The 24,933-nt window shown below is 39.8% G+C and overlaps 1 pseudogene; it reads right to left on the bottom strand.

The window, feature by feature from the left end:
* Positions 1-12,543: 12,543 nt before the first annotated feature.
* On the bottom strand, positions 12,544-13,796 carry LOC147446094 (chaperonin 60 subunit alpha 1, chloroplastic pseudogene; annotated as a pseudogene).
* Positions 13,797-24,933: the final 11,137 nt, after the last annotated feature.

Here is a 24,933-nt window from a genome sequence, read left to right as displayed (position 1 = left end):
CAAGATTTACCAAGTCACACTCAAGTTCTCGACATTCAGTACAAATTTCAATTTTTATCAAGGTTTTGGTCTATTTTGTGATCCAAACTTCATGAGCCTTCACAAAAGATGTTTGCAATCATGCTAAGAGTCTATGGTATCAATCTTGATCAGTTTTGAGCCAAAAGTTCATAATCGCGATTATTAACTTTTGACCTAAAATGACAAATTTTTTCAACTTTTTTTCTAAACAGTCTTTTTATGATCTCTTTTGAGCCTATGAATCAAGTTAAAACTTAATTTGAACAAGATTCATCAAGTCGGACTCAATTTCTCGACAATCAGTACAGATTTCAGTTTTTTACCAAGTTTTTGGCCTGTTTTGTGATCCAAATCTTTTGTGCCTTTACAAAAGTTGTTTGTATACACGTAATGAATCACTGGTATCAACCTTGATCAGTTTTGAGCCAAAAGTTCATAATCGTGATTATTAACTTTTGACCTAAAATGACAACTTTTTTCCTAAACAGTCTTTTTATGATCTCTTTTGAGCCTATGAATCAAGTTAAAACTTAATTTGAACAAGCTTCATCAAGTCAGACTCAATTTCTCGACAATGAGTACAGATTTCAGTTTTTGTCAAGTTTTTGGCCTGTTTTGTGATCCAAATCTTTTGTGCCTTTACAAAAGTTGTTTGCAATCATGCTTAGAGTCTATGGGAGTCTATGGTATCAATCTAGATCAGTTCTAAGCCAAAAGTTAATAATCGCGATTATTAACTTTTGACCTAAAATGACAAAAAATTTCAACTTTTTCCCTAAACAGTCTTTTTATGATCTCTTTTGAGCCTATGAATCAAGTTAAAACTTAATTTGGACAAGATTCATCAAGTCAGACTCAATTTCTTGACAATCAGTGCAGATTTTAGTTTTTAGCAAGTTTTTACCTTTTTGTGATCCAAATCTTTTGTGCGTTTACAAAAGTTGTTTGCAATCATGCTTAGAGTCTATGGTATCAATCTTGATCAGTTTTGAGCCAAAAATCCATAATCGCGATTATTAACTTTTGACCTAAAATGACAACTTTTTTTAACTTTTTTAGAGGAGATTCTTTTTATGATCTATTTTGAGCCTATGAATCAAGTTAAAACTTAATTTGAACAAGATTCATCAAGTCAGACTCAATTTCTCGAGATTTCAGTTTTTAGCAAGTTTTTGGCATGTTTTGTGATTCAAATCTTTTGTGCCTTTACAAAAGTTGTTTGTACACATGTAATGAATAACTGGTATCAACCTTGATGAGTTTTGAACCAAAAGTCCATAATCACGATTATTAACTTTTGACCTAAAATGACAACTTTTTTCAACTTTTTCAGAGGAGAGTCTTTTTATGATCTATTTTGAGCCTATGAATCAAGTTAAAACTTAATTTGGACAAGATTCATCAAGTTTATCAACTGTTTCGTGTTCGCAGACTCTGATTTCACGAATCTGGCTTAAGTCTCACTTTTGATATCCAAATTTTACCAAAATAGATTTGTGAGGTCTACTTGATGTGCTTGACCTTGTGGTATGCCCAAATATGCAAGATTGTCAATTTTTGGAGCAGATGTAAATAATCACGATTATTTACTTCTGCTAAATTTTTACAAGTTTTTGTTCCAATCTTGACACAGATCTGTTAAGCACCTCAAGTTAAGGTCTCTAGCCAAGTTTCATCAAGTTTGGACTATTTTTGGTCAAATGGTCATCGGTTTTTTGTCCGCAGACTGACTTTGCAAATTTGGTCACAATTTTCAATCCAATGATCAAATCTTACCAAATTTGGTTTGTGGGCTTATTACAACATGGTAAAACTAGTGGTATGCTGACTTGGTCAAAAAAGTGGAAAAATGGGACAGATGTAAATAATCGTGATTATTTACAAGTGGCAACTTTTTTCATCTTTTTGATCAACTGAGCATATACACATGTTTATCACATCAATATAAGCCTATGAATCAAGTTTGGACAAATTTTTTTCCAATTTACACTCAAGACTCAAAAAGTCAGTACAAACTTTAGTTTTTATCAGTTTGGTGATCCAAATCTTTTGGGCCTTTACAAAAGTTGTTTCTATACATGCAAGGAGTCAATTGTATGAACCTTGGTCAAATCTGAGCTGAAAGTCGATTATTAACTTTTGGCCCAAAATGAACACTTTTTTGAACTTTTTCACTAGACAGTCTTTTCATGATCTATTGTGAGCCTATAAATCAAGTCAAAACTTAATTTGGCTTAAAATGTCAAGAAAAAGTAAATAATCTGAGTTTTGACAAACTTTTAAAATTTTTACCTCAAAGTGTCCTTGAGCTTACCCACTGGTTCTTACAATTTTTAGGCTTACTCTCCAGTTGGATTGACTGGTTTGGAGTCTTTTCGTGCTATTTCTAGCCATAGATCTAAAACTCTACAACTTCACATAAACAACTCGCAGATCATTCGTTTGGAGTGAGCAGTGTTCTGATATCCACCTTGGATCCTACTTACCCTACTCCTAGGTTCTTATGCAATGGGGTTGTGGAAAGTATCCACAAACACTCGTTTTCTTGTTTTTTACGATTTTCAGAGCCTTGATCTTAAGATTTGTCTCTTCTTTCAATCATTCTCTAAATCCTAATCTAAATCTACAATCCTACAATCCTAAAGGCACTCGGCAAGTACAACTTACCTCCAAGCTACCTCTACACAGCAAAAGATGACACTCTTAAGCTATGCGATTTCTAAAAAGAAAGTTTTACTCTAGGTGAACCTAGAGAAAGTTAATGGACAATTACACAAGATGCTCGTGTTTTCTCTAGTTTAGTTCTATTCGTCCCTGGCAACGGCGCCAAATGTGGGACGCATGTCTAACCTCACCATCCTATCTTATTGCAGTAATAGCGAGAATCACAATTAATTTGTCAAACCATAGGACGAAGCTGACTCGACTAGTGCATAGAGGCTACAAGAGGTTGTCAATCTCTTGGAAAACAACTAACAACTCGCATCTAACTCAAGCTACACTCAAGTGACTGAAATCACCAAAAGCCAATCGCTTATCGGTAAGAAAATCACATCCGTTACAGCATCAAATGACATCCAAATGTAACGAAACTTCTAGGACAAGTTTATAAAACCTAAGCACGCATGCCTATGGCCTCAAACCCCACTTTATGTCAAGTTCCAAAATCGCGATTATTAACAGCAATGGATTTTTGACCTAGTCGTTTTCGACCTAGAATGCATCTAAATGCTTAGCAATGATGCCCCAATACCCCGCCTATGCTTAGTTTTTTATTTGAACATGTAAAAAATTCCTAATTATGATGAAATTAGGCCGCGGTTCAGCGATGCCAAAAGCTACGAAATACTATGAATGGATTATGTCAATGGGTAGAGCTCTTACCTGCGGTTGCAATGCAACAAACGCATTCGCAATGTGACAACTGGAGAGGGAGTAGGAAGCACAAGAAGGAGAGAAGTGAGCGTCGTTAGCTCACGCTGTGTATTTCTTATCCAAAAAACTTAATAAAATCTTTACAAAGTTGGCTTTTATACCTTAGCCAAGGTCTAAAATGTGTAATGTCCAGCGCCCAAGACCTTTGAGGCTCCACACTTATTGTATCTGTAACCCAGGTACACTAAGTGACCTATGCTTTACATCTTGGAACTCTTATTGAGCCCATAACACATTAAAATATTACAATGGCTTGAAATAAATCGGGAATTTACAATACGTGACCATTTTGAGAAAATGTGTGATAAATGTGTAACTCCAATCTTTACTTCTTCTTCACTTTGATCTTCAATGTGCATCTATACATCTTCAGTCTTTAGCAGATTCTGTTAACTGACATTGACTCACAGTTGGTACACTTTACTTGTGTACTATCAGCTCGTAATCTTTAGCTTGTGTAACAAGTACATAAGTCAACAGTGCAGTGTGGCACTACCGGCTTGGGCATATGAGTACCAAAGGAATGCAAATCCTTCAATCAAAGAAGCTTCTACCACGTTTGAAAGAAGTAGACTTAGAGTTCTGTGAAGATTGTGTTTATGGTAAACAAAAGAGGGTAAAATTCCTAAAAGCAGGAAATGAAAGAAAAAAAAAACTTGAATTGATTCATTCTGATGTTTGGGGTCCTGCAAGTATACCATCCCTTGGTGGCTCATTGTACTATGTAACATTCATAGACGATGCAACTAGAAAAACATGGATTTATGTCATGAAGAATAAATCCGATGCGTTTTTCATATTTCAAAGGTGAAAAGCCTTTGTGGAGAATGAAGTAGGTACCAAGGTTAAATGCCTCAGACCCGACAATGGAGGCGAATATTTCAACTAAGCTTTTGAAAGCTTTTGTGGTAGCAATGGCATTCGTAGGCAAAGGACAATCCCAAGGGCATCTCAACAAAATGGAAATTCCAAAAGGATGAACATAACAATCATGGAGTGAGCACGAAGCATGCGTCTACATGCAGGCTTGCCACTTCAGCTTTGGGCGGAAGCAGTAAGTACGTCTATGTACTTGATGAACCGGTCACCCTCCGACGGCATTGGATGTGGACTTCCACAAGAGGCATGGACAGGTAAACCGGTGAATCATGCATTTCTCAAAGTGTTGGTGCGAGGTTTTCATGCACATAGATAGAATCCTAAGGTCAAAGCTAGATGCAAAGTCCAAAAAGTATTTTTTTATTGGCTATGGAGAAGGTGACTTTGGGTATCGCCTATGGAATCTTGAAGAGGGTAAAATATTTAGAAGTAGGGATGTAATTTTCAATGAAAAAAATATGTACAAAGATTACTTGGAAAGAAAACAAACAAAAGAAACAGGTGATGAGTACATGGAGCTTGAGGACAGTGAAGACTCAAGGAGTACAAACGGTGACAATGTGCAACAATGTCAACCAAATGAGAAGGCTCAACCTATTCCCCAAATATGTACAAGAGAAAGTAGACCTCCAGAAAGGTTCGTTCCTTTCTCCAACCATCTCTTGGTCTCAAATTTTGGAGAGCCGGAATATTACGATGAAGCTATGCAATATGAATCCAAAGAAGAATGGGTGAAAAGCATGCAAGTGGAGATGGACTCATTACATCTCAACCAAACATGGGAGTTGGTTGATTTGCCTAAAGATAAGCGAGCACTTCAGAACAAATGGGTGTACAAGCTGAAGGAAGAAGAAGGTGGGAAGAAAAGGTACAAGTTTAGGCTTGTGGTAAAAGGGTTTTCTTAAAAGAAAAGTATTGATTTCAATGAAATATTTTCTCCTGTTGTAAAAACTAACTCAATTAGACTTGTCTTAAGTCTTGTGCCTGCTCATGATTTAGATCTTGAGAAAATGGATGTAAATATGACATTTCCTCACGGTGACTAAGAGGAGGAAACTTACGTGCTTCATCCAAACGGGTATGAAGTAAAGGGTAAGGAGACAATGGTTTGCAGATTATAGAAGAGTTTGTATGGTTTAAAGAAATCATAAAGACAATGGTACTTGAAGTTTGATTGATGGATGTTGGATCATGGATTCACAAGATGCAACTCAGATCACTGCATCTACACAAAGAATTTGGGAGATGGGAAGTTCATCATCCTATTGTTGTATGTTGATGACATGTTGATTGCAAGTGCTAGCCTAAAGGACATCAAAGACCTAAAAGAGGAACTATCTAAATCTTTTCAATGAAAGATTTAGGTGCTACAAAGAAGATACTTGGTACGAAGATATCAAGGGACAGGATGAAGAAGACAATAAAGCTATTGTAGGAGGATTACATCAAGAAGTTACTAAAAAGGTTTGCAATGCAAAATGCAAAAGTGGTTTCTACACCTTTGGCTGGTCACTTTCAACTAACCAAGGATATGTATCCAAAGACACAAGAGGAGATAGCCTATATGTCTAAAGTTCCATATGCTGTAGCGATAGGTTCTCTTATGTACGCTATGGTCTAGATAAGGCCAGACATTGCAAATGTAATGGGAGTTGTAAGTAGGTTCATGGACAACCCAGGTAAAGAGCATTGGTAAGCTGTGAAGTGGATACTTAGGTATCTAAAAGAGACAACAACAAATTCTTTTTATTTTGGAGGCCCTGATATTTTTTTGCAAGGGTATGCTCATGCAGATTTGGCAGGTGACAAAGATACTTGAAGGAGCACTACTGGCTATGTCTTCATAGTTACAGGAACAACAATAAGCTAGGCTTCAAATATGTTGAAAGTGGTCTCACTTTCTACCACGGAAGCAAAGTCTATAGCCTTGACAGAGGCAAGCAAAGAAATTTTATGGATTCATAGATTCTTAGAAGAGCTTGGATACAAGCAAGACAATTGTGTCTTATACAGTGATAGCCAAAGAGCTATCCATATTGTGAAGAATTCAGCCTTTCATTCAAGGACAAAGCACATTGAGGTGAAATATCACTTCATACGCACTCTTTTGGAAGAGGGACAACTAAAGCTAGGAAAGGTGCATATAAGTGAAAATATTGCAGACATGTTTACAAAGGTAGTCAACAAGGAGAAGTTGAGCTTTTGCTCATCTTCAATCAACATTCAAGGATAAGAAGCCAGGATGGAAACAGTCACATATTTGGTGCAGAGATCAGTCTCCAAGTGGGAGATTGTTATTTATAGAGCCTGATTTACCCCTTGTAATTTTTGTATTAAGCATGCACATTTGTAAGACCCCTGTCATGAGGAGAAGCCATCATGCATGAAGAGAACATCACTCGTCAAAAAACCAAAATTTCCGGCTTTGCTAGAATATTATGGCAGGACGACGGTGGGAAAGTGGTCGAAAAACGGCCGATCGGTTGGCCGGTGGTCGGAAGTCAATGGCCGGTGAATCGGACTTGTATTCTCAAGGGCGGCCACACATGGACGCATGAGAGAATTCAACGCGGACTTGTCTACACAAGGGCGGCTACACACGGATGCCTCTCATGAGAGAGAGCAGCCTTTTTGGTCTATAAAGGGAGGCTTTTCTACACGCAAAAGCGGATTGAAGAGGTGAAGCATTGTGAAGTTGATGCAACAAGGTGGACGAGGGGTGGTGAGAGTGAAGCAAGGCGGGAGCTCCAAAAGGGTATAATCCCTTTGTAATCTATTTCTTGTTTTGAAGTATCTCTCTCTCTCTCTCTCTCTCTCTCTACTCTAATCTCTCATGTGTGAAAAATCATCTCTCTCCATTAAGTAACTACTCTAATATCTACTTAGCTACACCCTATTTCCTAACAAATAGAGCATTGGTGGAGGGATTTCCTTAAGAGTGGACTATGCACACCATTGTACCTATCCACAAGTTCAGGGATCTGCTTGACATGGGTGATTATAGGACTATCATGTTTGGTCACACACTGACCAAGCTTGTCTAGGAGGCACCTCACTATCTCTTGCTAGCACCATTGGGGTGGAGCAAGGTTGTTCTCTTTCACCTACTTTTTTTGGGCCATATATTGATGTTTTCAGAGAAGATCCTTCAAGGGCATGGATTTAGCAAGTACACCTATTATGTTATATGATATATGCTGACGATATTGTACTAGCATCTGAGTCACAAGACGTGTTACAACATCTCCAAATCTTGGAGGACTTCTACACACAGAGAGGTCTCACCATGAACCTTCGTAAGACCAAGGTTCTTATTTTCCATACATCCATGAAGATCAAAAGTAGAGCATGTTTTACACTAGCAGGCAAGCAAGTCAATGCCATTGACTCATATGTATACGTGGAGATAACTTTTACTGCGACTATAGGACGATTCTCCAATGTGGCAAGTGCAGCTAGAGATAGGATCACATGAGGAAATGCGGCACTGGTGATGCTAGACTGCCAATGCTACCATACACATTTTTAGGATCCCCACACCAAAATAGAGTGCTTCGTTAGCTGCATTTATATTGAATTGAAGTGAGTCCGAGGGTAAGAGAAAACAAAATTTTTGAATCTCGCTATGCACTAACGAAGTAATTAGAACCTAGAAGGGAAAAGCTATGAGGGGAGAGAGAGACAATGGGGAGGAGACACACACACACACACACACACACACACACACACACACACACACACACAGAGAGAGAGATTATGCTTTGCTTTCTATAAATCCTATGATTCGAAGTTAGACATGGTCTTGTGTTTACAACGCAATGATCTTGAATCTTCTTGTGTAAGTGTGATTGTGTCATTTGAAGATTCAACAAGAGTATATATCCTTGAAAAAGAAAATGGATGGAGAGAGAGAGAGAGAGAGAGAGAGAGAGCTTGATACCTTTCACGCATGCAAGTTTGGCATGCAATGGTTCTTGATTAATTTGTGGATAATATTTTTTGCAGACTCCACCCAAAGCTGCTTCATATGGTGATCTTGTCATGAATATTCTCAACCATGTTGATTTCTTGCGTAAGGCAACAAGGTTAGAAGGTGCAAGTATAGGCGATTTGAATTTGAAGACAGCTCTTCCCTTCCCATCCATGAGTGACATTGTCCAAGAGACAACATTTCAAATTTACATGTCCATGAGCGCACCACCCAGCGCGACATGGCTTTGCAAAAGCCGACACCTTAGAATCTCATCATGAATCAGCTTCGTAGCTTTGATTGTGGCACAACCTTCAATGTGTAAATGTATGTCACTGCATTTGGCGAAACACGCTCACATTGTATCTGCTCAAAGATAATCTAGAGCAAATCCACCTTGTCTTTCAGAGGTTTACCTCGCAAAAAACCACAAGGAGGGTTAGAGTTTTATCGAGCTCGATGTTTGTAATCATACAGGATGTTAATGTTATTAATTTTTTGTTGTCCCATTTCTATGATTCGAAAAGAAAGAAAACATGCAAGCCTCCTTGCATGGGAGAGTTTGCACAATCCTTCCCAATTTTTATAATACGAGGGAACGTGCCATTCCCACGGCAGCACACCATTTTCAGTAAGTTCATTAACTGCGTTCTCAGTGTCAAAAATCAAGAAATAGTAATGGTTACTCACCGTACGATAGATTGATTATCGTCGAGGCACGCAGGTTGCATTTAAGCTTCCGTATAACAGCACTGCTCGAAACAAACATGATAGTTGAGGCGGAGTGGACATTGCAAAGTCTGAAGTTGCGTTACCAAGATTTGGTATGGAAGCACCAAGAGGGCTCTTTTTCACAGTGGTAGAGAACCATTTTGAGTGTGTAGGTGCATACTGGTTTTGAGCACAGTAGGTGCATACTGGAGGCGGGGTGGGCTTTCCCTTCGTATTTGGTTAAAACACCCCAGAGCTTTTTGCATCCGCTGAAAACAATCGAGAGCTTTCTATCTTGCTCCTGTCGCGTGTATCCCACAGTCAATGGACTCCAAAAGAGGCATTCGATACTGGAAGCTCCTCAGGCACATTTTGTGCTTTTTGAAGTGCACCACATTTAGCATACGTATCGACCAAGGCATTGCCAAGCAAGACAATTTTTTGCAACAGCCCTTGACTAACAATATCAGAGTGAATTTTCAAGCCCATATTGGCATCTTGCGTATAGACACATGCCTTCAAGATGCATGCTTATGTAATTGCAGCTGAAGAGAGGCCGTCGCTTTGAGTCCGCTGAAAACAGCTTTCTAACCCTGCTCCTGTTGTGTGTGAGGCACTCGCTTCGCATCTGCTGAAAACAGCCTAGAGCTTTTGAGCCCAGGTTTCATTGCACACTTCCCACAATCAGTGTTGATATTCCAAACACGCATCTCCTGAAGCAATTTTTTTGCTTTCTCAAGCGCACAACATTAGGCATACATATCGACCAAGATAGTGTCAAGCACGGCATATTTTTTGACAATGTAATTTTTGTGCCCATATCAGCATCTTGCGGAGAGCGACATGCCTTCAAGATGCTTGCGTAGGTAATTGGACTTTGAGAGTTCTGGCCCTGCTCTTGTTGCGCAATCCCGCAATTAGTGCAGTCCTTGGAAGAGGTGACATTCCGGACAGGAAGCTCCTCCTGCACTTTTTGTGCTTTCTCAAGCACACCACATTTGGCATACATATCAACCAAGACAGTGCCAATCACGACATCCTTTTTCAACAGCCTCTGACTAACAATATATTCCCACAATCAGTGCCTTACAAGAGGCAACATTCTGGACAGTAAGCTTCTCAAGAACTTTTTATGCTTTCTGAAGCGCACCATATTTGCCATGCATATCGAGCAAGGTAGTGCTTCCTTGCTACACGATACCACTAAAACTGATGTGAATTTTTGTGTTTTTCCAAGCACACCATATTTGGCATGCATATCGACCAAGACAGTGTCAAGCACGGCATATTTTTTGACAATGTAATTTTTGTGCCCATATCAGCATCTTGTGTAGAGCGACATGCCTTCAAGATGCTTGTGTGGGTAATTGGACTTCGAGAGTTCTGGCCCTGCTCTTGTTGCGCAATCCCGCAATTCGTGCAGTCCTTGGAAGAGGTGACATTCCGGACAAGAAGCTCCTCCTGCACTTTTTGTGCTTTCTCAAGCACACCACATTTGGCATACATATCAACCAAGACAGTGCCAATCACGACATCTTTTTTCAACAGCCTCTGACTAACAATATATTCCCACAATCAGTATCTTATAAGAGGCGACATTCCGAACAGCAAGCTCCTCAAGAACTTTTTATTCTTTCTCAAGCACACCATATTTGCCATGCATATCGAGCAAGGTAGTGCTTCCTTGCCACACGATACCACTCAAACTGATGTGAATTTTTGTGTTTTTCCAAGCGCACCATATTTGGCTTGCATATCGAGCAAGATAGTGCCAAGCACAACCACTTTTTTCAACAATCTCTGACTTACTGCTGTGAAGTTTTGTGCCCATATCAACGTCTTACGTGCAGCCACATGCCTTCAAGATGTACGCATAGGTGATTGCATCTGGACATAGGTTTTCGATTTGCATCCGCTGAAAATAGCCTAGAGCTTTCTTTCCCTGCTCTTGTTGTGTGTGTCCCGCAATCAGTTTTCACGCCATTCCGAGTAGTAAGCTCCTCGAGCACGTGTCGAAAACATCCCAGAGCTTCCTTGCTGGGCATATCCTGCAATTCGTGCATTCCAAAAAACGACATCCCGCACCACATCTGGCATACATATCAACCTAAGCATTGCCAAACACGAATTTTTTTGCAATAGCCCCTGACTAACAATATCAAAGTGAATTTTTAAGCCCATATCAACATCTTGCGTAGAGCCACATGCCTTCAAGATGCGATTGCATCTGGACAGAGGCTCTCGCTTTGCATCCGCGAAAATAGCATAGAGTTTTCTGCCCCTACTCCTATTGTGCATATCCCACAATCAGTTAACGTCGTTTCGAATAGTGAGCTCCTCAAGCACCTGTTGAAAACAACCCAAAACTTCTGGCATGGGCCCTTGTCCGGCATATCCTGCAACCAGTGCGTTCCAAAAGACAACATCCCGCATCACATTTGGCATACATATCGACCAAGGCATTGCCAAGCACAAAATTTTTTTGCAACAGCCCTTGACTAACAATTTTAGAGTTAATTTTTAAGCCCATATCAGCATCTTGCGTATAACCACGTGCATTAAAGATGCACGCTTATGTGATTGCATCTTGAGAGAGGCCCTCGCTTTGCATCCAGTGAAGACAGCCAAGAGCTTCCTAGCCCTGCTCTTATTGCGCACATCCCGCAATCAATGCTGACATTCTAGATAGGAAGCTCCTGAAGAAATTTTTGTGCTCTCTCAAGCGCACCACATTTGGCATACATATCGACCAAGAGAGTGCCCACATAGCTGATAAACGTTAAAAAAGAGGACAGTCACATGGACGCTCTCCATGCTCTCATTGTGCACATTCTGGAATCATTGCATTCATTGGAAGTGGTGGCATTCTGGACAGAGAGCTCCTCAAGCAGTTAGTGCTTTCTCAAGCGCATCACATTTGACATACATATTGACCAAGGCACTAATAAGCACAACATTTTTTTTCAAGAGTCTTCGACTAATTGTGAAGTTTTCTGCCAATATCAGCATCTTGAGTAGAGCCACATACCTTCAAGAGGCATGTGTAGGTGATTGCACCCAGAGAGAGGCCCTCGCTTCGCATCTGCTGAAAATAGCCTAGAGGTTTCTAGCCCTACTCTCGTTGAGCACATCCTACAGACAATGCATTCAAAGAGGCAACACTCTGGATAGGAAGCTTCTCAAGCACTTTTTGTGCTTTCTCAAGTGCACCACATTTGACATACATATCGACCAAGACAGTGCCAAGCACAACTTTGATTTTCAACAGCCTCTGATTAGCAATATAATTGTGAATTTCTGTGCCCTACCAGCGCCTTCAAGATGTATGCGTAGAGCAACATGCCTTCAGAATCCTCGCTAGGTGATTGCATCTGGAGAGAGACCCTCGCTTTGCATCTGCTGAGTGGCACACATATCGACAAAGACAAGGCCAAGCACGGCTTCTTTTTTCAACAGCCTCTGAATAACAATATAATTGTGAATTTCTGTGCCCATATCAACACCTTGCGTAGAACCACATGCCCCCATTATTGTTCTCTCCTCAAATCCGACATTCTTTGGCAGCCATGGCAGCTCGGGCCATCCTCAACAATGGACTTTTGGGTTGTCAGAACCATGCCCGCGATGGAGGTGGCATTCTGCAATGCACATCTGGTCACCTTTGCAGGATCAATGACACCAGCCTCCAATAAGTTCTCATACTTGTCAGTCATAGCATTGTAACCGATTTCCCAATCACTCTCAAGAAGCTTCTCAATAACAAAAGCACCTTCAGTCCCTGCGTTATCTGCAATCAAAGCAGCGGGAGTTGATAGAGCCTTTTGTACAATATCATCACCGAGCTTCTCTTCAGGATCTACAAATGTGTCCTTGATACCAGGGACCAAGACAGAAATGAACAAAGGCTACCCCTCCACCCGGAACAATATATGACCTCTTCAATTGCAGCAAAAGTAGCATTCTTTGCATCTTCAATTCCGAGTTTCTTATCTTCCAGCTCAGCCTCTGTGGCTGCTCCCACCTTAATGACAGCAACCCCACCAGAGCGCTTTGCCACTCTCTGCGACAACTTTTCTTGGTCATATACAGAGTTGGTTTCTACAAGTTCTTTCTTGATTTGAGCAATGCGAGGTTGGATTTCATCCTTGGTGGCTACATCGGCGATAATGGTCGTTGACTTGTTGGTCATTGTCACCTTCTGGTCAATCCCTAGCTGCTCAACAATAACACTTTCAGGCTTCAAGCCAAGATCACTGGCTATGAACTCAGCACCAGTGACGATGGCAATGTCCTGCAGTAAGGCTTTCCGTCTCTCACCAAATCCTGGTGCTTTTAGAGCAGCCACTTTCATGATTCCTCTCATCTTATTCACCACCAGAGTTGCTAAATCTTCTCTTGATACATCCTCAACAACAATCACCAAAGGAGCATTCAACTGTGTAACTTTCTCTAGAACTGATAGAATGTCTTTGATAGTGGCTAATTTCTGATCAGTGACAAGGATTCTTGCATTATCAAATTCCACAATGAGCTTTTCCTGGTTAGTCACGAATTGAGGGGAGATATACCCCCTGTCGATCTCCATTCCTGTGATTGTCGTCTCAAAGGACGATGATGATTCAATTGACAACACACCATCTGGACCAACCTTGCCGATGGCATCAGCAATCATGGTACCTATGGCATCATCATTACCGGAAGAAATAGTCGCCACAGCTTTGATATCATCACGGCCCTTGACAGGTCGAGATATCTTTTCCAGCTCTTGAACAATTAATGGCCGTCACTGTTTTGTCTACACATGCCTTCAAGATGCATGTGTAGAGCCACATGCCTTCACCATGCTGCATAGGTGATTGCAGTTGGAGTAGAGTTTTCTGCCCTGCTGCAATCAGTGCAAGAGTCCACACTGCTCTGAAGTCACTGCGTGAAAAGCAAGGCGTCCATAAAAAAAGATGCATACGTAGGTGATTGCATCTGGAGAGAGCCCTTCGCTTCGCTATGTGCCGCTGCTCTAAAATTACTGCGTGAAAGCGAGGCGTCGATAAAAAAAGATGCCACATGGGAGGACGAGAAGCCAGATTTTTGAATGGGACTGCTATGCTAACGAAGTAAAAATGACTCTTCGACACCCTAGTCACCCCAACTCTCATGTATGCAGCACTAGTTTGGGCACCGAGTCTTACAGAAGCTTGGTGGACACAGGTTGAGAGGCCATAGATCATTATGCTATTCTGCTTGATACGCGTAAAACCCTAAGTGCCACATGTCATGAGCATGTCATGAGAGTATAGCTAGCCGCAGCACCCATGCTAGTGTATGCTCTTTTTCAAATAGTATATTTCATCTAGAGAGTACATCACCCCCCCCCCCCCCCCCCCCCCCCCCCCTTCACCTGGTGGAGGTAAACAGTCTTCGCTTAGAGACTTTTCCATCGAGTGACCCTAGCACCACCTGCCATTACCACACCAAGGAGAGTCACTCTACAGCAGACAGATGAGGTCCAATCCAAGAGATGACCTAGAGCAGTGGCATATCGTGATCAATGAGCACACTAGAGAGAGATTCATCAGATTCGTACACAGCATGAGTAGGCTAGACAAAGAGAGATACAACAAGCATTCTTCGATGTTGATATACTACAAGGGATTTTCTTACCTAATCCACCTATGCATTATATACCACACACCCCAATTTGGTACCGGATGGAGCTAGTTTTGGATATCATGGTTGTACTCCCTGAGCATATATTTTTTTCACATCCACTAGAAATAGAGCTCCGTACCCTCCTTATACATGCACATGTACTCACTCCACCTTTGATGAGATTATTGTAGCCACATCTAGCAATATGTATCATTTTTTTCATCACTTTTATCCTATTTTTTGGATATCCAGAGGATACACACATGGCAGCGCCCCCTAATTAAGCAGCATATCCTATTTATCGGATAATCCTGCTGGCCTTTACTTTTACTATTCCATGGAATTACTGTGCATTATTCCCCCCATGCCCGTTTTCCACCTCTTCAAGAGCACTAATATGCATACCACATAATTTCTCAAATCCAAATTTTTATTTGCATGTAATTGCGGATGCACGTGCACACGCACTTCGAGGCAACTTTTAAAGTATCAAATTGAAGCTTTTGTAGTATTAACATGAAGTTGAAGTTGTTGAAAGATTTGTAGGATAGGACAATGATTCCAGCTTTGAGTTCATTAAGATTGTGAGAGAGTGTGAAATAATGTTCATGCCAAGGCCAATTACTACACATGGAGCATCATAATAAGTGATTCAAGTACACGGAGCATCATCATAAGTGATTCAAGTACATCCATGGAGAGATGCGGAGTGTATGTGTGAAGACCTTGAACAGACGTTACAACCATCTTGTCACCTATTTTTGCCTATGTTGTGATATACAAGAAAAATTGTACATTCTCATCTCTCATATGTGTGTGTGTGTGTGTGTGTGTGTGTGTGTGTGTGTGTGTGTGTCCCCTAACCCCAAAAAAGAACATAAATTTTCATTTGAAGTAAAATTTTAAATCAAAATTCATATTTGCATGTAATTGTACAAGCACATGCGCACGCACATTGAGCCCCCGATTCTACTATGAGGTTTTACAGTGAGTACAATATATAGAGTACTATCGCTCTTCATACATGATCTTGCACATCAGTCTTATATGGAGTTCATTGAAAATGGGTATTCCATGTTTGAAAGGTCTTTTCTATCTGTGGGGTGGGATTGTGTGGGTTATAACCTCTAACACCTTGCCATAATTGTAAGCGATTGTATAATGCTTCTAAGAATGTGAGATTTCATCATGTGACCATAGTTTGCGTGAGTAATTAGTGTTGCGTTTTCTTGCTCTCTAAGCTCTACTAAATATTGCATAGCATGTAACCTTGGTTTGGCTATATAAGCAACATTGAATTTACATTGGCCAAAAAATTGTTGGTTCTGTAGTTCAATAATGATTATGTTCTTGGTGGTGATTGAAGAGTTTGAGGCAGATTTTGTAGTATAAACTTCAAGCTATAGCTACTAGAAAGCTTTGTAGAATAGGACAATGACGTCAGCTTCGAGTCTAATATGACATGAGAGTGTGCAATAATGTTCATGCCAAGGCCAGTTTGGAGCATCATAATAGGTGATTGAAGTACATCCATGGAAGGACGGGGATGACATGTGTGACAACTTGGAGCATATGTTTCGCTCATTTTTCCACCTATTTTGTCCTATGTTTGATATGCAAGAATCATTGTACATTTTCAAGAGCATCAAGTGGCAATGCAGATGAGTTTGTAATTCCCTATGTTATCCAATGCTCTACTATGGTACAATTTATTACTTTACATCTGCTAAAATTAGTTTTTGCAGAGCACTGTCTAACAATGCATATGAAAATCCCAAGTATTGAGTCAGTATGTGAAGATATGAAACGGCTTCTTTCTTTGCCTTTAAGCTAGAACTCTCAAATCTTTAATCTCGAGCTCTATATAGCTTGTGTCATTAATGCATGATAATGTAATGATTATATAGGTGATGGGATTCTTATGAATGGTCACTCTCTTTGCTCTCCATTGATGCTATTATTTCTCTATTTTCAACTGTATACGTGTGTGTGTGTGTGTGTGTGTGTGTGTGTGTGTGTGTGTGTGTGTGTGTGTGTGTGTGTGTGTGTGTGTGTGTGTGTGTGTGTGTGTGTGTGTGTGTGTGTGTGTGTGTGTGTGTGTGTGTGTGTGTGTGTGTGTGTGTGTGTGTGTGTGTGTGTGTGTGTGTGAGAGAGAGAGAGAGAGAGAGAGAGAGAGAGATCCTATGTGCATGTGCTTGATTGCATTGAGAAAGGTGATCTCTCCATTGTGTGTGTATGTATTTCTACAAGCTATATGGTTTGGCAATATATTAAATTTCAGATTGAGAAGGACCATTAAGGATCCACTTTTGAAGAGGTCTTCAAAAAGTTGGAGGACAATACTTTGGGTACATGTACAATTAATCACCCACACTCTGATGGTAGAACTAAGAGAGTCAACCAGATTTGATATGTTGCACTCTTATGTAAGCAAGAAACAATCTAAATGAGAGGAGTATTTAATTTGGATTTTTTTAACAATAGCTCTAGACATTTGGCTAGAAGCTTGACATCTTTCATGTTTATGTATGGGATTTAGCTTAAATCTCTTATGGTTGTATGGCTAGAGAAGGACAAGAGATGCATGACACTTTGTTGGAAGAAATTTCTTGAAGACATGAATGACATGCAACAAGTAGTAAGAGAAAGCATCTGTAGTGCAAAGCTAAGAAAAGTAACCTTTGAAGAAGGTGAGTTTGCGATTTTTGAAGGTCCCTGCATAGTTAGAAACCATGAAAAATAAGAAAGTGCAATAACCTTTCCTCAATGTAATGTGGGCCTATTATATCCTTAAGAAGATTGGGGGATGTACCTAACAAATGTGAGCTGTTGAGACCTCTCAAGTGCATCTTGTATTTCATGTTAACGAGTTGAAGGATTCGCTTCATCTTGAGGAGAATGTATTTATTATTGTTGTGTCTATTTGTTTGGCCTAAATAAATTATTTAAAGAAAAAGAGGCCACCACATTCTCCACATCTCATGATAACAGCCGTAGATTAAAAAACAAGATCGCACATTATAACATGCATTCAAGATCCTAAAGACAGTGCCGTTGTGCTTTTAACCTTGATCATAGCCACATAGATGCGGTAACCAAAGGACTCATAGAGAGCATGATGATTATACGGATAGATACAATGGATATGCTAGTATTAATGACGATGATGGACACACAAACTAGACCTGGAGGGATCAATATAAATCCTAGATCTTCAAAAGGGAATCAACCATATATTGTTTCTAGGGTTTTCCATGCACTAAGAGCAATGGTGGCTTCAACTAAGTAGTGCACCTAATTATTGTGAAGTGTTGTGAGGATGATGCCAACTACTTGTTCATCATGGATTTGGAATTGTGACATGCTAGCTCTATTTTGAACAATTTCCCCATCACTCAATGGCCTCATCACACTCCATAGCCCTTTCTTCATGAGATACCCCTTGAGTTTCACCTGCCAAGTGTAAAACCATGTGCAATTGAACTTATTTAGGTCGTCTTTCCCCATGACACAAGTGCTTGTGTGAGAGAGGGTCTTACCAAGGGACTCCCTTGGTGGTGTCTACTCTCTTTAGAATCAAGATAGATTAATATATTAAAAAGTGACTACATACACATCAAATGTTACTCTTGGATGCATTCATTTACAATAATGTCCTTGCTTGATTGTTGTGTGAATAGCTCCTTGGGTTTCTACCTTGAGCTATTCAAAACTGCGTTGTTGGGACTCTTCCCAAGAAAAGGTCTTACCTTGTGCTTTAAGTTGATCTATCAAGGAACAACGATTTTGACATAACCACGGATATATTGTCAATAAAAACCATCCAAGCCTAAGAAGATTTGAAGCTCCTCAACCATGTTGGGATGTGGCCATTGAAGAATGACAGCGGTCTTGTCGGTGTCCATCTTGATGCCAGAATAAGAGATCACATGACCGAGGTAATGTATCTCTATTTTAAAGAAATTGCTCTTGCTTGGTTTAGCATACACGGAGTGAGTTTGTAGCTAGTCGAACACTAATTGTAGTGTTCCATGTGTTCATCTTAAGTCTTACTATTGTAAATGAGAATGCCATCAAGGAAAATCACAACAACTTTTCCACGATAGGGACGTAAGACACTATCCTTGAGTGTCATAGATGTAGTTGGAGCATTGATTAAACCAAAAGGTATAACTAGAAACTTATAATGCCCAAACCGTGTTCTAAAGGCAATCTTAGAGATATCTTTCAAAAGGATACGCAATTGGTGGTATCCTGAACGAAGATCTATCTTTGTATAGTATCTTGCCTCATGGCGTTGATAAAAAAACTCATCCACTCAAGACAGTGTTAGTGCCTGATCTTACAAGGCATTCAGGATATTATATTTTAAACTGTAACTAAGACCTTTAACTTTTGAACCTTAGGGATATGTGGACATTAGTACTTATACTTTTGGGTAGTTTTGAATGTGCCTTATAGTATCTGACGGCGTGAGGAAGTTTTGGGATAACTATCGAGGCAGTTCTCTTTCTCCTGATCTCGTATTGCTGTTTATGCTCTGTAATTGGGTGATGATGATGAAGATAATTTGATGGAAGTCTCTTTTCCTCTTCCTTATGGTGTTCTTTGCTTATTTACTTTGCAGTATTGTATATGAATACTCAGTTTACTATTCCTGATTCCTGTAAACTGCATGTTTTCTGCATTGAATACATGTTAGGGCTGTGTGCCCCTAACATTTAGCGATCCTGCTTTTGGTTCAAATTTTGCCTGAACCATATTGGCCTAAGGAATGAAGCAGGGAACTGAACTGCTGTTTGACATCGACGGGAATTTTTGAATTAGGCAACCCCACAGGAAGCGTCTGATGAGTATGCAACGCAAATCTTGAAGGAGTTCTTTCCACAATTGCCAAGGGAAGTCAGAATTCTAATCACTGACAAGGTAGTTACAACATGTTTACCCTTTGGGGCATGCAATTTACCTTCATGTTACAATTTGTATAAAAGGAGAGGGTTAGCACAATATTTTACACAGAGAAGCAGAAGAAATGCATGAGTGGATCAGGGCAAGGGTCCAATGTACCACAACACTCATATGGCGCAAGGCTTAGATTAAGAAGGGAGTTATCTGCAAGAGGAAGACAAGGAAAAGAGTCAGGTAATGATGACCAAGAAGAATCAGTAGGGGAACTTGCTGTAGGGGTAGAAATTGTTGGGGAGGGGATTGAACTGCATGAACCTAAAAATAGGCTGCAGGAAACCCCACCAACAAACCAAGAAGGCCAACAAACAACTCATCCCACAGTAAAACCCACTTTTGGGACCATTGGTCAATGTATTGTTAGCCCAAACAGTTTTGAAGTCTCTGTGCAGTTTCTGTGCAAATTCTGTGCCGTTTGTTGCAGAATCAGTTTTAGTTCAATCCAGGTGATTACAGTTTGCTACTGTAGACAGTTTTCAGTTTCTAAAAGTATGCAGTTTATGCAGTACATAGTTTTATGCAGTTTTTTGAAGGTTATTTCAATATGCAATTATTATTTTTCTATATTGCTTTAATCTTTGCTTTATGGCGGCAAAGAAGAAGAAGGAAAAGTGTGCTATTTGTCAAAAAGATGGGCAGTGTGCAAAGCAATGTCCTTATATGTATAAGCCTTGTCACAAAGAAGATGTTTGTGTCAAGTATTGCATGTGAAAGTTGTGAAGGGAGTTGTATGAAATTATGCAGAGTTTTCAGGATGCATCATGTCATCAGGACATGTGTGATGCTCAAGAGGATCTAGATTATTTTTTTTATTTTCTTGATGATGCACACAACTGGCATAATAGTCGAGTTGGTAGGAAGAGGAAGTCATGCTCTACGGCTCGACGAATATCAAGGTTGCAAGAAGCATGTGAACGTATTTCAAAGAAGTATGAAGATGATTTTGATCATTACCTTAGTGATGATGATTCTCAATGGTGTTTTCAACAACCTGTTATTGTTTCCAACATAAAACAACCTCAAGTTGTCAGTTTTCAGTTACCAACAGTTTTTCAAGCACCCGCAGTTTCAAAAACTGAAGTTTCAAAGCTTGAATTTGAATTTTCAGCACCTAAAGTTTTTCAACCTGATTTTGATGTTCTCAAAGTTGTAGGTACTCAGATTATTGAGAAGAAGTTGATTCGAGAAGGAGATGTTGTTCGATGCAAGGGAGATGAAGTCCAAAAGATGATGAAGGAAGAAAGAGGAAGCCAGGAGCAGCTCATGAGCCAAAGGAGCCAAGAGGACTTCCAGCTATCCCCAAACCTCACATCAAAGAGACTCGTCTCTTTGTCGGAAGAGAACACAAGTTATCCAAAATAAGAATTGATGACTAAGAAGAAGGGAATCCAAGTGGGAGTGAGCGAGAGAAGCCACCAATATCCCATACAAACCCGTATACCAACATTTGACATCAATCTTGAAGAGGTTGAAATTCAGGGAGACATCAGATTTCAGTGTAATGAAGTGGAAGAGCTGAAGATAGATAAAGACATAATGTGTGCTACTAATGAGGATGATGTAATGAATCAATTTTTGATGAATCTTGATGAGGAGTATTCGACAAGTGATAGTCCGGGAGGTGTTTGTGTTGATGGAGAAGAATTTTTTGGAGTTTTGAAGACTGAAAGCCAATTTCTAGGAGTGGATATGAGTTATTCAGCTTATGAAGATAAGGATCTTGACTTTCAGATCCCTGAGTTACCAATTTTGATACTGAAGGTCCCTGATTTGGAAAGTTTCAGAATTCAGGTCCCTGATATGCAGATTACTGATTTGCAAAGAAGTTATGTACCTGAACTTGCTGAATTTCAAAGTCTTGTTCTTTCTCAAGAGAACATGATCAATAATCTCTCATTAGAGCTAGAGAATGAGAGGCATCCAAGTATGGTTGCAGCAAATGAAGCGCTTTCAACTTCAAGAAGAGAAGACATCATTAATGGCGGAGATTTCTCAGGTTCAAACTAAAGCCGACTTGCATATTTCTTACTGTTATGAAGTTTATGATGCTCTTAAGCAAGTTGTTTTGGATAAGGATAATCAAATTGAGGACATGAAGCTTCAGCTTACTCAAATCAAGAATATGGATCCTTCTTCAAATCTTGATGTTACAAAAGGTTTCTTGAATGATGATGTTGTTATCAATGATCTTTATGATGTTGGTGCTTTTATAAATTTAGTCATGGATTTTGGAAGTCCATCTTTTTTCAATGAAGTTCATTTTACTGATGATATTCTTGATGATTTATACCAAGTTTCTGATGTCAATGGTTTGGTTGATGCTGAGGAAATGGTTTTGATTAATGATTACGTAAGTATTTTGCAAGTTCCTGATGATGGTGAAGTGGATTTTCGTGAAGATGGTTCTACATTTTTATGTGATGTTGTTGATGGAGGAGGTGATGTTGATATTCTTATATCTCATTGGTTTTATGTCTTCATGCTTGATGAAATAAGGGAAATTCTTCAAGGAGCAGAAGTCAAAAGTTTTCATTTTCAGGGAGATATCATTGATTGGACAATTTTGCAGCTACAAAGTGGATTTCTTTCTATTTTTGATAGGGGATGTGAGCAAGCCATCTTGGTGGTGTTTTTTATGTGTGAAGGAGAGCTCAACTTGTTATTTTCAAGCCTTCAATCATATCAGTTTGATGAAGAAGCAGATCAGTTTTGGTTTTTCCTGAATCAAGATTTTTAAGGAAATCAATTGATTTGGCATGCGGAGTCTAAATTAGGTCTTCGAGTGTTGCATCTACATGCAGAGATATTGGACGTGTTCAAGAGACAGTGTCTAATGGTTGCAAAGTTTGCATCCTACCTTGAATCTTTCTTCATTCTTCTTGAAGGGAAAATTCAACCTGAACTTGAACCTGAACCTGAACCTGAACCTGAACCTAAACCTAAACCTGACCCTGAACCTGAACCTACTATTGAATTTGGATATGTACTTGAATATGAAAATGGGCCACCTGAAATCACTTGAAGAAGAGGAGAGTTTTCTACTTTGTAGAAGGTATCTCAATTCAAGAGATGTGGAGAAAATGAAAGTCATGGTGTATGATCTGGTGAGTAAACCATATCAGATGTTTGCAGAGGAGGAGATGAAGGAGGAAAAATTATTTATGGAGAAGTAGAATGTTGAATTGAAGCAGCAGTATACTGACCTGAAAGGGCAGTTTGAGGACCTGAAGATGCAGCTGCAACAACAAGGAGGTCAACAATCTGAGCAGGTGTTTGTTAATAAAAATTCTGAAGTGTTTGCAGGAACTGATGTGATAGCAGGAGTTCAGGAGAATATTACTGAAGGCACAGGGAAAGGTGCAGCTGTAAGACAGGCTAAAGATGTTGCAAAGGAGGAAACAGAAGCTGCAGGAGGAATTCACAACTTAAATGATCCAGTGAAAATGATTGTGGATGAGATACTCTGTCAGGAGACTGAAAGTACTAAGGAGGCAGTTACAGTTCAGGTGGATGCAGAGGTTGAAGAACTTGATAAGGAAACTCCAACTGCAGCAGTTTCACAACAAACTGAATTCAAGGATCAGCTGGTGGATGAATTTTTTGATCAAGGGATATTGTGGGTTCTCACAATGTTTGAGAAACATTGCCCACCAGGTGTGCCAAGTGTTAGTGCCTGATCTGTCAGGGCATTCAGGATACTATATTTTAAACTGTAACTAAGACCTTTAACTTTTGAACCTTAGGGATATGTGGACATTAGTACTTATAATTTTGGGTAGTTGTGAATGTGCCTTATAGTATCTGATGGTGTGAGGAAGTTTTGGGATAACTATCGAGGTAGTTCTCTTTCTCCTGATCTCGTATTGCTATTTATGCTCTGTAATTGGGTGATGATGATGAAGATAATTTGATGGAAGTCTCTTTTCCTCTTCCTTATGGTGTTCTTTGCTTATTTACTTTGTAGTATTGTGTATGAATACTCAGTTTACTGTTCCTAATTCCTGTAAACTGCATGTTTCTTGCATTGAATACCTGTTAGGGCTGTGTGCCCCTAACAGATAGAGTATACTTTTTCTTGATGGTTATGGAGTTTAATCTGCGATAATCTACTTATATGCGCATAGTACCATCTTTCTTTTTTACCAATAGAATTGGCGATGCCCAAGGTGAAGTGCTAGGTCTAATGAGACCACGAGAAAGGTAGTCAGCCAACTGACGCTCAACCTCCTTGGCCTCACTAGCATTCATACAATAAGGTGGTTTACTCACCGGTTTAGTGCCCGGCAGGACATCTATGCCATGATGCACATCACGTGTAGGGGGTAAACCCGGCGGTAAATCGATTGAGAATACATCACTATACTCCGTGAGGTGAGTAAGTGAGTCAGGTTTTTGCATGCAAAAGGAGAAAGTAAGCTAGAGTTATACTGGGATGAAAATCTTGTAATTCCTTTAATGTTTGTTTTACAGCAGCTGCATGTTGCTCAACATAATGAGAATCGAGAGCACTTTGCTCTTTAGAATTGTTAGCACTTTGCTTTTCATTAAAATTCATTGCACTTTGCCTACCATAACTAGAATCCACAGTACTTTGCTCTTGAGAATTCGCAAGACTTGGAGATAAGCAGTAATAGAAGATTGTCTCTTGGTTCTCTTGGAACGTGTGGGAGATCTACCTCACCATTGGCTCTTAAGCGAATTACTCTTAACAAAAGTATTCTTAGAGTATGGAACATTTTCCTTCCTCTCTTGGTCATCATCATACGTTTGGGCATGAGCGATGGCTTCTTCCAAAGTTTTTGGATGATAGGCTTTGTCAAGACCCCTATTGAAACCCTGTATCTTTTGAAATTCATCTAGACTTTCTAGTTTTAATATGATTTCTTTATACTTAGAAAGATACTAAGTGAGAGAGAGGCCAGACATGCGCTATTCATCCCATGCTAACCAATCCTTATCGTCTTCATTGGAATCCAAAAACTCTTTGGAGAAAGAAGCTTGAAACACAGCCCACGACAGAGAATGAGTATCCATTGGAAATGTCATCCACCACTTATAGGTCTTGCCTTTAAGAGATAGACTTGTTTCCACAACTATCTTAATATCTGGGGTGTGTCTCAACATATGAATATCACTCCATTTGTGTAAGAACGTATTGACCGCATCCTTGTTACGATCACGCTCTTCACCGTGAAACTCAAGAATGGTGATATTCTAAAGTAATGCATTGCTACCTTCTGCATCTTCTGAAGCACTTACCTCATGTACTCGTTGAGTTGTACGACGTGGGTTCCTTGAAACATGCG

Source organism: Adiantum capillus-veneris, chromosome 12, assembly GCF_014529385.1.
Source record: "Adiantum capillus-veneris isolate H3 chromosome 12, ASM1452938v2, whole genome shotgun sequence".
NCBI lineage: Eukaryota > Viridiplantae > Streptophyta > Polypodiopsida > Polypodiales > Pteridaceae > Adiantum > Adiantum capillus-veneris.
The sequence above is the reverse complement of the archived record's forward strand: the minus strand, read 5'-3'. Positions and strand labels throughout refer to the sequence as shown.